This window comes from Siniperca chuatsi, linkage group LG2, assembly GCF_020085105.1.
Source record: "Siniperca chuatsi isolate FFG_IHB_CAS linkage group LG2, ASM2008510v1, whole genome shotgun sequence".
In the NCBI taxonomy this organism is placed as follows: domain Eukaryota; kingdom Metazoa; phylum Chordata; class Actinopteri; order Centrarchiformes; family Sinipercidae; genus Siniperca; species Siniperca chuatsi.
Genome location: NC_058043.1, coordinates 17,965,533 through 17,983,833, shown reverse-complemented (window position 1 = coordinate 17,983,833; position 18,301 = coordinate 17,965,533). Strand labels below are relative to the sequence as shown.

General features: G+C 40.2%; 1 protein-coding gene and 1 long non-coding RNA gene across 4 annotated transcripts in view; one reads left to right on the top strand and one right to left on the bottom strand.

The window, feature by feature from the left end:
* Nucleotides 1-18,301, top strand: part of LOC122888659 (potassium voltage-gated channel subfamily B member 1-like) — a 38,634-nt gene that overhangs the window by 12,056 nt on the left and 8,277 nt on the right. The gene's annotated exons all lie outside the window — the stretch shown is intronic.
* LOC122888675 lies at nt 513-17,994 on the bottom strand. Of its 2 annotated transcripts, none has more exons than XR_006380757.1 (3): nt 17,778-17,994; nt 16,546-16,680; nt 513-1,654 (listed from the first exon to the last, which is right to left on the bottom strand). It is a non-coding gene; the product is annotated as an uncharacterized LOC122888675 (long non-coding RNA). The 2 variants fall into 2 exon arrangements; XR_006380758.1 differs by lacking the exon at nt 17,778-17,994 and adding an exon at nt 17,009-17,513.

Here is an 18,301-nt window from a genome sequence, read left to right as displayed (position 1 = left end):
GGTGACAGCAGAAGAAAAAGATGTCTCTGGCATTTTTAAATAGCTGCCTTCGTCATTGTACACCTCATCCAGGGTCACTTAGCAGTCAAGCAAAATAGTAAAGAAGCACAATGTAACTGAGTAAGTTTAGACCTTTGTCCTTTTGTTTCGCTACAGTACCAGAGCTATGCTATACTTACACCTACTCCTAGTCTTTGCTCCTCAACCATGATATCCTCTGGTCATTTGAGATGGTTGAAGGAGAAAGCTTAAGTCATATTTAGAGTTAGCTGAGTCTGGGAGAAAAAATTACAGTACTATAAATTGTAATGCAAGTTATACTGAAGCAATTATAGTGCTGCTCTCTTGCATAGAACTTCTCCAAAAAAGCTATTTCTGAATGACTGAGCATGGTTTATTCTCAGGGAAAGAAAATATAACAAAATATACTATAATTACTATTCCACAGTAATGGTTTAACAATGAGCAGAGTGCATCTTTTGAATAATAGCTGTCTCCTGTAGGCTTCCTATTTGAGATGGGTCTGGTCACATGATACACAAGGATAGATAAGGTTCGGCACACAAATTCAAATCAGCCTGTTTCTTCTTTCTAGGTCCATTAGCTTATTGTTGTGTGTGTTGTGCAGAAAGGCGCTTTGTTAAAAGAAAGTGTTCTGGGGCTTACATGATGACAGTATCTGAGCTGCATGGACAACAATACAGACTGTACCAAAAGTGTTTCTACAAATACAAAACAGAGTACTGTGACACAGCATGTAGAGATTTAAACACCAACAAACACAAGTTCACAGCGGCTGCCAGACTGAGGAACAGTAATTACCTGAACTTGATACAGAACCCAACACCTGAAAGCTCCATGGCCGAACAGTCAACAACAGGGTTCAATTAACACAAGTCTCTCACTGTGGGACATCACGTCTGCCATGGTAGACAGGCTGAATTAAACAAAGTGTCAGGTTACAGTTGTGGTGAGCATATCGCCTTGCATCATTTTGATAGATGCTGGTGACACGTTTAGGTGTGACATTACAGTAAACAAAGCAGGCTTTTTCATTTCCAATGGGTTTATCTACCTGACACAAATACAGTTTATAAATGAGGTGATCTTCATGAACAGAGTAAAACAAAGGCTGCACATGATATGTAACTGAGGGAAAATGTCAGCAGAAGTAGAGGCAGATGGGTGAGAGAAATATCCATTGTTCTCCAGACACGTCTCACTCAATAGCTTCTGCTCTTTAGCAAATAGAGTGAGCAAACGCAGGAGCCATGTTTAAATCCCGTCATCTGCAGTTCTCATTTTACAGCTCATATTCAGAGTGAGATGTGTGAATTCACGTAGACAGAAGAAAGCTTTAGATCCAATTGTGTGACTGCTGCACATTTCAAAATATACTTCACAAATGATTCTCTGCAGCATGAGGAGGTTGAGCTCATCAAGCCCCCACACAGAGCTTGTGATGCTTGGTTTCTGAGGAAAGTTCTGGTTTATAGAGATAATGCAGCTCTTGAGGTCAGGTTGGTTTGAGCGGTAGTGAGGTAAGAGGTTTTTTCAGGTGTCCCCACCTCTAATGATTGTCCCAGATTAAGCCAGCACAGGGAGATAAGATCTTGCCTTCGCTTTGCTGTGATCTTCCCACCTCTGTGCTCACCTGTGTGGACCCAAAAAGAGCAGCTGTTACCAGAACTGAGGCAGCGTGTCTGCCTGCTGAGACAGATACATGGGGAGTTCAGTTCGATTTCTGGATCAATGTGTCCACCTACTCTCTTTCATTCTTATGGAACAGAATTACTTGTTCAAACCAAGGCAATCAATAGTGACAGAGAGCATGAAAAAAAACTGAAGGTGGAGTATGTTTCTCTTTGCTATTTAATGAATTTTGTATGAAAAACAAGAAGCCCAGCATGAATTTACAGAAGAAACTGTGTGGAAACTGTGGTCTTTTCAACAACTACTATCAGAGAAGTTCTGGTGAGGTTTTGTTAATTGTGTTTGCAATGCAGAAGAGGTGTAGTTGTTATTATACAGGGTGTTGCTCATCCTAATGAGGCACAGCTTGCAAGGAGTGATGAAGCCACCTTAGTGTGACATCTAGCACAGCCCCACCAGATTTTCTACCTTAGCACAGTAATGGCACTCCTCTCCCAAGGGGCTTCTATAAATAAATACGCTGTCACACACGTATACACATACACACAGACACACATGCGTGCACTACCTTGCACATTTTGCCATCCTTTCTCCAGATTTCTTTCAAACACATTTTCTTATTATTTTCCCACTCATTCTCCCCACGAAACACACACACACACGTAATTTAGTTGATTGTTTACGACGAGCTAGAACCTTTTCATTGGACTACATCATCTAATTTCCCAACAGCAGTCAGATTCACAAGTTTGTTTATTTTCTAAATCAGCAGAGGGTGCAGCAGAGGTGTTCTTTCATACAGAGGGAGAGAGAAAGAGGGGTTTAGTGTAAGATAGATTGGCACTTAACTGATTGGTGTGATAGAGTGTCTGTGGTGACAGAGAGTGGTCAGAAGGCTGTAGTTTTACAGTGCACTCAGTGCTGCTCATTGTAGCTGGAAGTGCTGTCACATAATTAAAATATTTATATGTAGAGGCAAGCGCAGAAAGGCAATTACATCTATCTGTTTAGTTTTTCATTTTCATAAAAATTTTCAGACTTAAAGGAACAGTTAAACATTTTGGGAAATACGTTTATTTGCTTTCTTGTCAAGAGTTAGATGAGAAGATTGATACTACTCTTGCATCTGTATGCTGAATATGTAGCTACAGCCAGCAGTCACTTAGCTTACCTTAGCATAAAAACTGGAAACGGGTAAAAAGTACAGTGGTGTGAAAAAGTGTTTGCCCCCTTCCTGATTTCTTTTTTTTTTTTTTTGCATTTTTGTCACACTTAAATGTTTCAGATCATCAAACAAATTTAAATATTAGTGAAAGATAACACAAGTAAACACAAAATGCAGTTTTTAAATGAAGGTTGTTATTATTTAGGGAAAACAAAATCCAAACCTACATGGCCCTGTATGAAAAAGTGATTGCCCCCTAAATCTAATAACTGGTTGGGCCACCCTTAGCAGCAACAACTGCAATCAAGCGTTTGCAATAACTTGTAATGAGTCTTTTACAGCGCTGTGGAGGAATTTTGGCCCACTCATCTTTGCAGAATTGTTGTAATTCAGCCACATTGGAGGGTTTTCGAGCATGAACTGCCTTTTTAAGGTCATGCCACAGCATCTCAATAAGATTCAGGTCAGGAATCTTCTTAACACAAGTTGTGAGTGGTATTGATCCTCTCATCTAACTCTCTGCAAGAAAGCAAATAACCATATTTCCCAAAATGACAAACTCTTTCTTTAAAGAAGGATTAGCCAATGGTGTCCCGTGTGCACTTTATCCAAAAGTACAGGGACTTGTATGAACTTTCTTCCTAATGGCTGCTGTAAATGGTACCTAATGTGTTTCATTTGCACTTGATGACACAGAACAAATAGACCTCTGAAGAATCTCAGAAACGATTTTCCACAGAAACCCCACTGAAGTACCAAAGAGTAGACAGTAAGAGGAGGTTATAGACCTACAGAGGCAGTGCTGCTGTGCACTCAGCGTCTACAAACTTCACTGCAGGTAGCATTTGGTATTAGATGAGAATAAAATGGACAATAGGCTCTTCATGTGCAAAAATATTTTTTGTAATCATAAATTCTCTACATACTTAAATCCCATTAAAAAGATCCCATAGATAAAATAGAAATAACACACAGATTACAACACCTGTCTGCATGATACACTGCGCTGTATGAGTGTGTTTGTGTGGTCTGTATTTACAGTACCACATACTGTATGTGGGTGTGTGTACTTATCATGCTTGTCTGAGTGAGTGAAAGTGAGAAAAAGAGACATGATGTGAGAAAAAAGCTTTTCTGGGTCAACACTGCAAAAATTTGCTTCTATTTAAAACTGAATATAGGCACATGCTTTCTGTCTCTCAAAATGTTTCTGTTGTAGAAGTGTTTGTAGAGCAAGCCTGGGTTCATCTGCCAATCAAATGCATATTTTCAGGTCCCAGGGTTTACGGTAAGTTGTCGTATAGGGATGCAAATGGGACAACAGATGCACTGCCAGGCCTGTCAGCCACTGGTACAGTGATGTAGAGACATTTAAGTGAGAAGAGCAAAAGTCAGTTTAAAATATGTAGAATCCAGTGTGAACATATGGGGATGTGAGAGAGGATCCAAGGCCACATCCTTGTGGTATTTGTATGCTAATATTGATGGTAATTATGTGAGACTCCTGTGGTGTGCTGACTGAGGAGGAACTAATGTTCATTTGTTGTAATTACATTTCGGAGTAGTGCTTTGCTTAGCCATACGAGATGACTCTGTTTGCCAGATGACACCACAGAGGAAATCCCTTGGGAGCAGCTGAAAGCAGTACACCTCCTCAGGTAGCTCACCTGAGACCCTGTGGCCACATCGAATGATTGACATATGTAGGTGTTTCTCATTAAAAGTATCCCGGATAAGCCCTACGCATTTATCTGAATTTACATTCTGTCTTTAGCATACCGCACTGCGTTAAACTAAGAACCAGTGTAGCTGATAGTCTGGCAGTGCAGAGTGGGTGGATTGTGTGAGTTTCAATCACTATCCCACTTATCTCCAGGCAGCAGTCCCAGGGGTCCCTGTTCTCCCCAGTCTACTGCCAAAGCCTCAGCCTACTCGCTGCTCTCATTTCGCTTGCTCCTTCCTCCGCCTACCAGACGGCAGCCACAAGCACATCACCTTACCTCTGTCTGGTGTGAGATATAGGCCAGATATAGGCTTATACAGTAGATGTACTGTATAAGCATGTTGGTCTTAAGTGGGCCAGGAGAGGAGAGGATGTGGGTCACAGGTTGAAGGTTAGGAAATTATGGAAGGCGAGAGGGCAAAGAATCCAGAGGAGCAAAATGCTTTGTGTCCTGTCCACTTAGTTTATATGATCATCATTATATGCTCATAATTGTTAGAAAATCGTCATCTGGCTGTCCCATCCTGTGTGTGATGTCGACCTCTCACATTACCTCAGGCAGCTCCATCTCCCATGAGAGCAAAAGCTGAGCATGCTGTGTAAACTGAGCAGTGTGATGTAAATTAAAAGGGTTAGGGATCTGTGGGAAACTTGACTCACTTGTCGTTACATTAACACATTTGTGGTTCTAGATGCAACTCTCTGAGGACAGAAACACACAAACTGGGACGGTTTGGGAAGTCTCACTGTGTGAGTGTGCTGAGGCCCAAAGCTGAGGAGAGTCAGACAAAGAACTGTTAAATTCACTGGCTGAGGGACGGATGAATTGATTGATTAATTGACCGTTCGCTAAGCCCTGCCCTCTTACTTAATGTTGTACCTGTCAAGCTTTGCTTTCTCGCACAGCCCACATGCAGTTTCTAATGATAACGATAGCAGCTTTTCTTAGACAGTGGTAGACAAAAGAAGTCTTCTCATTTCTAGCTGGCAGCCGTTTTATCAGCTGTGGCTAGCTAGCTAATTTGGCTAATGTTAGCTCAATGAATTGATTGAAAACTTTTTAATGTTTCCAGCTAATTTTAAAATGAGTGAAAGGGTTCTTAAATATGCAATTGATGGCTGGCTACATGATATTGTGTTAAAAGGCTGAGGCTAAGCTACCAGTTCACAGGCAAAAGGTCAGCATCCTCACCAGTTAATATAAGTATTTTTAAACAGTATGTTATCACGTTTAACGTGACGATAGAAAAGGCTTTTAGGACTAATCGATGTGTTTGGCAGAGTAACGTTATCTCAGGTAAAGCTGCTGGAGTGTCTGGAGTGCCAACTTTACCAAATCCAATAAAGAGCAGGAGAGAGCCTATAACGTTATCGAGTCGTGAACAAGGCTTTTTTAACGTAACCTGTAACCCCACTAAATAATGTAGTTAGTTAATAATGTTCTCCTTGGCCTTGGAAGTAATGCTCATGTTACTAAAAGTAATAGGCTAAGCTAGTTAGCCAGACATGCTAACTAATTGTAGCTTACATTAGAGCAGATAAACACACTATTTAATTCATTCCTTGCACTTTTGCGCTTGTGTTTTTGGTTTTGGAAAGGCTAAAATAAGACACCAGACTCTAATACTAAATGCATAGTATTAACATTACTACAGCCCCATGCACACAGCTTCAACATGTAGAGATATCCAAAGCTTGACAGGCTTGCCATACGGTTGCTTACCTACTGCCATAAAATAACTCAAATAACTAATTAGGCTAATAGAAGCTACCTTGTGTTATATGTTATGTAGGACTTGTAATTAACTTTGACAGATATCATCCTCCTGTCTTTGCCATCTAAGACAAAGTGGTGATGAACACAGCATGTCCAAGTAATTTTTATCTTATTATGCCTTTATGTAATACAGTTCCTCTTATGGTCAGCACAGTGGGTTTCTAGCAAGACAGAGCTTTGAGAAAATGAGAGGAGGAGGCTGCTCATTAGAGTCTCTTCATCAACCCTCTGCCCAGATCAAAATCAGAATTAAACGGAAATCCCAGGGGCTATCCCATGGAAACTTCAGCTCTCTGGATAATGCCAACAACAGCGTTGCCAAATCTCTAAGGATTTGCTTTCTAATCTCAGTGTGATCTCTCATTCTCAGAGTCTAATGCTAAAAAGTGATTACAGAAATTCTTGCAATTCTTGTTGTGAAACATACTCACTGTGAACAAACAGGATTCTCAAAGAGTGGGAAGGATAACAGCTGCAAATTAAAATGGCTCCGTGATTGATTTCTTTCATAAAGCGAAGCGCTATGACTGACCATTGGACAGGCAATGAAGAGCTGTTTACTCAACCTAAAGTATGGTTTGATCCGTAATGGGGACTGTGTGGCAATGTTGTCTTGAGGAGAGCATAGTGAGGGTCATGAGAAGCAGAGGGAGAAGTGTGTATTAATCTGGGGTCAGAATCTCCATGTATGGCAGTGACTGGCTGGGCCAGCATGTTTGACTGTCGGCCAGTTTACATCAGGCTGGATGGATATAGGTAGTGTGTGGAGCATCAAGCACCAGTCTGACATGTGTTTAGCCTTTTTTTTAGGGAGTGTAGCTCACCATCTGATCTTCAGGCCTGGGAAACTAAAGTGAGAACACAGCATTATGAGACAGAAATGTGTTTTTTTAAATCCTAATTTTGTCTGGCATAGTTGGATTGTACCAACTCAAATCTGACCAGAGACTTGCGTCTTTCTCTCTGCCGAATGTCTCAGCTCCGGGATCCGGAGGACGGCAGCAGCATTAAACACATCCCTCTATAATTTAGGGTTTTGTTCCACTTGCAAATCATTGTCACTGTCACTCCCACTTTATACAACTGGGATGCTCCACCTCAGTCTGCTACAGTCGATACTGGCTCTGTGCCAGTCGCTAACGCTCTGCAGACATTTCTTATTCCAACAGTATTATGATGGCAAGATTTAGTCTGGACACAATGAGCAAATAATTACAGCTACTAACCCATATATAATATGTAACCCATGTTTGATATATTTACATTTACTGTATGATTTTGGCAGCCAATCACCTCCCTAAAACTACAAAGTAATGTAATTTACAATTGCATAAGATGAAGAAAAGTAGTAAATCCTCACATTTGAGAAGCTGGAACTAGGTAACGTTTGGCATTTTTGCTTAAAAAATGATTCATTTTTTTAATATTTTCAGCTCTAGTAAGAATAGTTTTCTTAGAATTTGCACAGAGTGGCACGAGCTTGAACTTTTTCCTTACCAACTACTAAGGACTATATTGTCAGAAATCAAATCAAAAATAAAATGTTTCTGTGTTGATGTAGGAGAGACTGAATGTGGGCTTTAGAGAAGAAGCAGGAAACAGCCTGTCAAACTTTTGAGAGTTATTTAGAATGAACTGATGCTACTGGTGCATTGATTTCTACAAATCAGAGAGCTACACTGGCTTACTGAAGCCTGAGTTTACTGAACTCACCTCTCAGTGTTACCAGAAATCCTCAGTGTCAATCAGTGATCTGAACTGATGGAACTGAGCTGTGTGGTTCAGTATGATCACATGTCCCCTGGCCTCTGTTTTCTGTGTCCTGTTTTGGTGAATACCTTGCTGCATCTGTTATGCAAATGCTAAAAAGCCTCACGTCACCATGGAAACTATCAGCTGAGCTGTAAGCCAAGGTACCGCAGTCTCCCCACGAAGGGATCTGTGTTCACTCTGTGCATGTAAGTGTTAATGTATATGTGTGAGAGAAAGAGAGGAGAAGGAAGATAGTGTGAAAGAGGCAGAGAGGGTAAGCCTGGGTCTTCTTTCCTCCTCCATCATTAAATGACAATTAATCCCTCTGCATTCAGCACTGAAGGAGCTAGCCCTGTTTTTGATCATCAGTGTGCAAATCCTGGTTCAGTCATTCACACAGATGGCATGCAGCTGCCTGCCATTGTTTGCATTTACCATATGTTGTGACAGACAGCTGGGCTTTTCTGTCTCATTACAATCTCTGTCCACTGTTATTGCAGCACAACTGAAAGGCACTGTGGCCCTGACGAACACCAAAAATCTCCCATTTTCACTGTAAACGCAAACACACAATTTGATGTACAGTATAGTGGACTGTAAGTATAGTATGTTCCCATTCTCACCTTTTGTTATTTTTAGCCTGCATTGAAAGGCTCCATCGCAAAGTCAGTTGTAATGAATATTTTATTTTTGTATCTCAGGCCTCTAAGCTCAAAATGAGTGTTCATCTTTTAAAGGTTAGTTCCCTCTGAACTGTTGTTGTTGTTAATGTCAAACTCTCAGTGTCTGTCTTTCTTACTTGGTAGAGTTGGAGGACAGAAAACTAATTGTGTTTTCTTGCTCTATGATCATTATTACACAACTTCATTTTAACATTTCATTGAGGTATTTAAGAACATTTTAGTGGTCTGACACTTATGTAGGAGACATACTGTACGTACTGATAGAGACGCGCACACACACACACACATGCTGTGGTCAGGCAGGAAGTTCACTGGTCTGCCCTTCAACTCCTACTGAATCATTTAAGAGGAGACTCTGGTACACACAGGTGTTTCACTTCTACAGAATGAAAAATAGATGGTTTTATGTTACACCTTGCATCTGTGTTAGTGTAAGATGAATATTCTTAGATTTGATTTGCCATGTGAAAAATCTAACTTGAGTATTCAACATGGTGTTTCTGAAGAAAAGTGGTGCGTATCGATGGATATTTTCATCCCATTTAACACTTTTGGACAATTTCATTACACACACAAACAAATAAGCAACAGATCTTGAAGGACTGAATCTAAAGTTGGGATCTGCTATGCTGTTACACCGAGTTTGGATATTTAGTGCTGTGTCAGCTGGATGCTTAATTCTCCACAGGAGCTGCTGAGGCCCAAGTGCTTTTAAAACAAGACTGTGGGCCATTTCTGTCTCTGTATATTCTGTTTTCTCATCACAGATTTTATATACGAAGCTGACCGTGTTATGGTACAGTAGGAGATTCTGCCAGGCATCCGGTGGTGCAGCACTTTCTATAATTGTAACCTGGTGAATTTGTTGTCATGGCCTGGTGGTGGGCCTGGCACACTGGGACCAGTTAAGATCATTTTAGTTTTGATGCATAAGCAATTTTACGTACAGAGAGGTGAGATGTGACAGACCAGAGCTTCTCTGCTGCAATGATGGAATTATCAGAAAAGCTCAAGAAACACTTGGCTGCTGCTGAAGTGTGGATCAACACAACTTTCATCAACGGATGGACGGAAGTTCAGCTTTCAAATGACAACTCATCGAAGTAGACACAGTATGTTGTTGTATGTATGTTGAAGGAATAGTTTGACATTTTGGGAGCTAAGCTTTCTTGCTGAGGGTTAAATGAGGAGATTGAGACCACTCTTATGTTTGTTTGTTAAATATGAAGCTACAGCCACAGCAGCCGGTTAGCTTAGCATAAAGACTGGAAACAGGTAACCTGGCTCTGTCTAAAGTTAACAAAGTCCACCTACTAGCACCTCTGAAGCTCTCAAATTAACACGTTTTACCTCCTTTGTTTAATCCTCCAACACACTGCTGTCTTAACACTTAGGTTTTTGTACAGATAAAACAAACAAGATATAATGTGCTAAACTAAAATGTATCCTGGCTATAGCTTCATATTTGTCATACAGACATCAGAGTGGTATCAAGATTCTCATCTAACTCTCTGAAAAAAAAGGATATGTTGAACTTAAGAAGTATAAGAAATCAATCATGATATTCTTTCAATTCAGTTCTCAGTGTCTAAGTTTAGTACAGGGAATAAAAACTCGGCTAAGTGTATTCGGCCTTCTTTATTGTGCAAATGGCTGAACCATTTCGATGATTTAGGCATGCTTGCTCTTTGTTTTGTCCTTTTTGGACAACAGAAAGTAGAAAAAATTAAAAATAAATTTTTGCATTCGACCAAAGACAAAGAAAGAGGACAGAGCCAGGCTAGCTGTTTCCTCCTGTTTCAAGTCTTATACTAAGCTCAGCTAATAGTCTCCTCACTGTAATTTCATATTTAATGGATAGACACGAGAGTGGTATCGAACTCATCTAACTCTTAGCAAGAAAGCGAATAAGCGTATTTCCTAAAATGTCAAACTACTCCTCTAAAATACTGCACAGTACCTTTTTATGTGATTACACCTGATTATCAGACTTATCTGTCTTGAATGTCATTAAATGTCTAACACTGGAACTGTAGTGTTGAACTGATGTGGCATCATATAGGATTATGGGCAGCAACCAGGCCTCTCCTGTTTCATTTGGTGTTCACAGTAAACTCTCTCCACTCAGTGCTGACACCCAATCGTGTCACAGGAACCCTGTGACATCTGCTCTTTATGGTAAACACCAAACGGGGCCGCTGTCACTGGAGATGGGGAAATTAGTGAACGTTACTAGCTGTCAGCAGACACCAGATCAGTAAAGGCATCTTATCAGGCCTCAGTGTCAGCTGCTTGGCACAGGCTCGTATCAAGCTTCAGGTCCGAGATCCTACCGTATGATGAGGCTTTGCACTTTGTTACCATGGAGATAGTGGGCGACTAAACAGCAGAGCTTAATGACAGATAAGAGATATTCCTCTCCTTCAGAATGGTGTAATGATGTCTAGTCTAATGTTACTGGACTTACGAAGCTTTCACTGGAAGTTACTCAATCATTTGCTATCATTCATTCATCGTCATCGTCAACACATCGTCATATGTTGATCACTTGCTCTGATTGCAATTAAACCTGACTTGACTAGACTGATTGACATATTGATTACTCCACCAAAACCTGGTATCTTTCTCTACTGGTATTTATCCTCTTAATGAACACACCACCACGCCCATAATAAAAGATGAAAAGAACAATGATTTTGTTATGCACTATGCTGCCAAATGGTCCATTTTCACAGAGTTGGTGGTGATTCAGCAAGATATATTTTGTTCTTTTTCTCATTCACCTGCTAACACTGCTGCCAGTTTCACAGTGAGCAAAGAGCATAACAACAAGAGACAGCTGGAGCTCCAGCCAGAAAAAAAGAAGTATCAAGAACAAAGCCAGATTCTGAGTACTTGTCATTTTCAGCTGGGTGTGATGTGTCTTCGCTGAGTGGAGATGCGATTGTGCTGTGAGCTATGAGTCTTGCCAGTGTGCTACATTTCAGGCCCACACAAAAATGCCCACTGTATATCAGGATTGTACATCTCAGAATCACAGATACCATACTTATTCCATTAGTAAGGCTCAGCCATGCAGGCTGTGTGTTTTTTTTTTTTTTTTTACTGCCTGGAGGAAAACTTCTCCATCCTACTCAGGGGTCCCACAGCAGGCTTATACAGACAGACGGGCACATGCTGTGAGGAAGACCTGCCTGTCTCTCAGACTCAGCAGAGAGTGCAGAGGGGGACGGCACACAGTCCATTTAAGGTTCAGCTCATTTCACCTCATCTGAATCATTTTTGATAGGATGCAAACAAATTTGCTCTTTAGTATAAAAAATAAGTAGTAAACGCTCACAAGTATACGTCACCCATTCACTTGTCTCTCAACATTCAGTTATCCCTTATCCCATTCTGACCTATATTGAAAAATGTATATATTTAAATATACAGTATAAAATTATTCTTACAAAATACCAGAATTTCATATAAGCTAGATCCAGAATGCTGAGTATACATTTTCCAACAAAACTACAAAAAGTCCAAAAACAAAGCAACCTACTTTCCGACTATCACGTCCACAACCCAATTAATAAATTGCTGACAAAACATGTACTGCAGTATTAGGCAAATAAATACGATCTTATTACATCTAATACTGCCTCCACATTAGCAGTGGTACACTCTGTGAACAGCACATGCTGCTGAAATGAAGTTATAAGATGAACAACAAAAGTAGATAATATAATTTGGCCTATTTGACCATAACAGATTTCTGTCAACAGTACTTTCATTCAACTATACATCAAGCAGGCCTATTTTTGCAAAATACGTATTAACATAAGCTGCTGTAACTCTGTTAGCCCTTAATTAGGGGGATTATGACATCTGCCGCCATGTACAATCCTACATTGATTTATAAATCAAATTCTTAAATGAATTTTTTTTAAAAACACACACTACAGAAAATGGGACACACTTCCACTTCTCCCAAATCACACAAAGAGATACGTATGTATGATCTACATATATAGAGAAAATAAATAGTAATGCATTTTACAATATACAGTAAAGTGGTAATAACCGGAAAATACTTGCATTTATTGACATATTCTACATACTTCACAGTATTAGATCTGCATATATGGAACACTGCAGAAGAGCTCTAAAACCCCTATTACATAGAAAATAAGGTGACAGTAGCAGGATGCAGGGCGATTTCTGGGGATCATGGAACAATTTATATAGTTTGCAATCTGTAGTCTTACATCATGAAGTGATGAGATGTAGATCTATAAGGCTTTGCTCCGCCAGTAGAGACGCTCCTGTCTGGTATTTTATCACTTAATAATCTTGGATCAGTTTTTCATTTCATGCTTAAACTGATTCATATGCCTTACGAAACTGATCTGCAGCAGCCCAGTATAGCATGCATGAGATGAATAATCTTACACATACAGGAGGAAATCTGTTCTTTTTAATCTTGGCATGTGTTCTTCAATGTACACCTGATAACACAGGTGTTCCATTGTTGCAGAGTCAAGATTTTCTGTCCTGGGCGAAAGGCCAGTGGCAAAAGCATAGATGTTTTATCAGGAGGGCTGACACTCAAGGCAACAGCACTGGTTTTTACATCAGCCACAGAGGAACAATATTTCATCTCACTTTCTTACTCTGTCACTCTCCAATTTTGTATTTGTCTTTTCTCATCCTCTCACCTTTTCTCTGTCATTCACTCCAAAATAAACGCATCCGTGCCCTCCAAAAATACAAACTGTTGCCTCAGTGGACACCCGCCAGCACCCAATGATGAGTCGGAGTGCAGTGAAAAGTCATGTGAAATTAGTTGCAAAGACTTTGCATATACCAATGCACGCACATTCGTGCTACCATTTATGTTGTAAATTTCAGAAAACTTTCATTTGAGTTTTCTCTAACTATTAAAACAATCATTCTTTGCAAACTTCACACACAAAGCCCTGCACCCCTCATTTTAACACACACTTCACAAAGGACACATCCTGCGCATAGCCGCAAGCGCATTAATCCATCTCCCTGTCTCCTCCTCAGCACACGGCACAGGATAGGCACAGGCTTCCTGCTATAGGCTCAAAGGTGGGACAGAAGAGGTAGCTAGGCAAGGTGAAATGAGGCAGATGAGGCGGAGGGCACATCTGTGTGGGACACAGGAGGTCTTGTCAATTTGGGAGATGCTTAAAGTCATTGCCTGTCTGGTTTAGAAACAGATGGGAAAGTTAGACTGGGGGCACTTATGTAATGAAATGTTCATTGCTTTTTGACCGGATTGTGATGTTAGGTAATAATAATTAAAATCCTTGTTATCATTACTCCTATTCTTGTTGTATGCTTATCATCTTTTCACATCAATGTGATCTTTTTTAATTTGTTAATCTTTTTAGTTTTCTAATTTCCAAGCTTTTTAATACTGGGCATGACATCTGTGAACAAAGTGTATTAGAAAAATACTAAATAATTCAATGCTTTATAAAACTTCACCTGAATTAAACTAAAATAAAGACTCGTTACCCAACCCATACTGGCAAAATGCCAATAATAACAACAGTGAATGGCAGGTGACCTCTCGATGATCTGTCTGGTGATTCCTCAGAGTTTATGTTCTTCTGCTTGCCCCCTTAAAACCCTTAAAACTTGTCTACTCCTGCCATTCTCTTGACTCAAATCTGTTCAGTCTCTTATGCCATCATTTTTGACTGGTAACATCTACAGTTCTATTATTAACAGTAAAGGATGTTACATTTGTTTTGAGGTTAAAATCCCTCAACAAGCAGCTGCCTGCAGGTGGGTCACTCATTACAAACTCATGCCATGCTGCCAAACATTGTTTTAAACTATAGAACTTTATTTCAAATTCCAGATGAAGATTCAAAACTTTCTAAAGATACTGTTATCTTGTTTGTTTTTTTATAGTGTGGATTTTATAGGCTGATTTTATAGGATAAGTCTGGTGATATTCTATATTTTTCTCAATGTCAACAAATCCATAAAATGACCAGCAATGAATTGATCCTGCTAGCAAGTATTGTCTTTGTAACAGAAGCCTGATATAGCTCATGTCTTTGTAGCTAAAAATAGTCCCCAGCAAATACTATTAACTAATTACAGTGCCCTGCTGTTTTAGGAAATTACTGAGACTGAGAAAAAAATAAAACTAAACATTTGTGACCCATTTTGAAAGATTTACGTCTTCAGTAGGAACTAATGGACTTGAGGCTGAGTACCGCAGACAGGTTGAGGGAAATCAGAAAGTACTGAGAGATGGACTAAAACATGGCTGGTTTTGTTCTTTTTATGAGATTTATTGACAATAACAAAAATATAGAATACTGTCAGCTTTATCCTTTAGCAACTTTAAAACAAGGGGAGAAAAGAGGGAAACTGTAAGTTAAGGGGTTGTCATTACTTTATATAAGAAAGCAGCACGTAAGAGTAGTTTTACTGCACTGCGGACCGCATGTGGAACTTTCCAAGAAGGTGATTGTAACCCTGGGGAGGAGTGTTTATAGCTGCAAAAGGGTGTCTGCCATTTCCTCTGGTGAGGAAAGGATTCTCCACCGAGTTTACTGGCAGCGTAATTCCATCCATCTTTTCCAGTGAAATCTTTACTAAAAACAAAAACACTGACACTGTATCCCGCAGAGGTAACTACAGCAGAACCACAACAGACTGCGTAGGAGGAAGGTCAGCTGTCAGCACACAGGGCCAGAAAACATTTATTGGCAATTCACAGAAGAAGTAGTACAATTAGAGGATTAGAGATGCCACCTTACACTCAACATGCCCACAGAAAATAATGTGAGTGAGTCACTGTGTGACACAATCCCTCTATTGATTCAGCTCATGTGGTGAAAAGGGCAAATCCAGTTACGATGAGGACAGACCAGAAGTGAATCAAGATTTCGCTAAAGCCCTAAATACCAGACGAAAAGATTTCTTCTGACAACTACAATGCCACTTCGTTTATCATGTCATCTGTTCTCATACTTAAATGTCAGTCGTGTGTCTTTCTGTTTTCATTCATTCCTCAGCTGTACTTTGTATTTAGTGCTAATTAGCAAAGCTTAGCATGCTAACACACTAAACAAACATGGTGAATATACCTGCTTAACATCAGCATGTTAGCATTGTCATTGCAAGCATTCTAGCATGCTGCCGTTAGCATTTAGCTCAAAGCACCACTGTGCCAAAGTACAACCTCACAGAACCGCTAGTGTGGCTATAGACTCTTAGTCTTGTTTGCAACATACACAGCAAACAGATGGACAGCTGAGAACTAGAATATGATCCAAAGGTTTTTCAAAATGTTTCTATTAATATTTTGAATGTTTTCATTGGTGAAAACGTATCACGTCTATAATCTATAATGATGGAGTGAGCTAAACACTTTTTACAAGCCAACTGTGGCGAAGTCTTTTATAATCCAAATACATATTTTGAATGAAGTATCATTTTAAAGTATTTTGTTACATTCAGTGTAAGTGGAATGAATGAGACTAAATAAAAGTGTGCAAGAGGAATAAAGAATCCAGATAGCACAAAATAAGTTGTCCATCATGTGTCTGTAAGAGATGTACAGGACCACTGTTGATTAAACAAAAATCATGAAATGCTTTGTTTTTCACTCCTGGGAAACAAACGCAACCTGGCTATACACCAGGAAACTGTTGAACTCTTAATCCTTATGGGATGCTCCCTCTCTGAGGAACCCCCTGCTATGTGTTTATAGCAGGGGGTCAATTCCTCCTTTGATCAAGCATGAAGCAGAACTAACCTTGTCTGCTGAAAGCAGTGTGAGAACTAGGCTAGCTCTCTGGCTCTGCAGTCCGTCACGGCCCAGTGAGCACCCACACACCTTTTCCAGGACAGGATAGCTTGCACTTCAATATTCAGTCTCCTGCCTCCTGGCCTGTGGAGAAGGGAGACTTGGGGCTAATTACTGAGCTGGGAGTAAATGTGTGTGTGTGGTTTGTTATAGATGAGTGTGTGTCAAGGTTGTGTAGAAGTAGCAGCAGTCTCGATCAGATTAATTTCCTGTTTATGCAAACACAAAAGTAGGATGGGCTGTCCCCATGACCTCAGTGCAGTGTCATTAAGAGCTAATGAAGTAACACAACACTAACCATAACCCTCTTTGACAGTGCATCTGTGTCTTAATGTCCCTGCGGCATAGTAAAATATATTCACATTTGCATTTTAGCTTTAGTGCCTTTTATATGCACTATGAGAATACTCACGTTACTTTAATTGTCTGTTCTTCTCTTTCTGCTCTGTTCTGTCTGGCAGCTACATAAAGATATTCACATTCAATTTCCTCATTTGTGAAACAGCGTCACCCTTGCATACACAAATCATACATACACGCTCACATCACATTGCCTAACCAATTAAACTCAAGTTTACGCAGCAAAGCACAGACTGGGTTTGCCTCACTTCCTCTGTGTCAGAGATTTGTCACTATGCTGAGTGTCCTCGGTAGACATCTTTCTCTCATTCTATTCGCATCTCTGTGGTGACATTACATTCCTATAATCTCCTCTCTGGCTGACCCCGGTAGGCGTACTGCCGGGGTCGGAGGGGAAAAGGTGAGTGAGAGAGGGAATTTGATGGGAGGTGGCGCTGGTCATGCTTCAGTTGTTCTTCACACACAACATGTATTCAGCATGATTCATTAGCGAAGCTCAGGCCTGGTCAGTCCGTCAACCTAGATTAGCCTTGATCTGATGAGTGCGGTTTCCACTGGACGGCCCATTTTAGAACTGAGGCTCAGTAGGCAATGCCTTTCACCTCGTTTCTATCTTTTGAAATATTGCTTCTAAATCAATGTGCATACTGTACAATTTCCTTTTCCAACCTCTCCAGACTTTGGGGCGTCATATCTGATCTCCACATCCTCAGAAAACAAACAAAACACTGAAAATAGTGATTAACTTTTGCCTGGACCAAAATGCAACTAGCAGGTAGAGCTGGTGCTGATCAATAATTTTATTAACAAAAAAGGCTTACACTGAAAATGGCAGGCAATGGCAAGTCTGAACAGGTAAGCAGTCCAAAACAGAAACACAAGTCTAATGGTGAGTAGGTGAAATCCACAGACAGACAAGCAAGATACAAGGAAAACAAAAACTCCACAACTAACAGACCCAAGAAACCAGGGTGCTTGAAAGAAACAAAGTGACAATCTGACATAGAACCCAGGAAGAACACAGACTAAATACAATCAGGTAGGGGAGACAACAAGACACAGGTGGAACTAATTGACATGGGTGAAAACAATGAAAGCAATCAAAGACAGGAAGCAAAACTACTAGACACAAGAGGGAGGAAGAATATTACAAAATAAAACAGAAAAGAACAGGACAAAAACCCAAAACCATGACAGGAAGGCTCTGATAGAGTTAAACATTTTTGTCTGCCCTTTAATTCTCACAGCTGAACTATTTGACTGCTGAAGGTGAAATGCCTTTATTATAGTCTTTCTCCTGCCCTGTCTCACCTCCACGCCAGTAGGGCCTCTCTGCTTTTAGTCC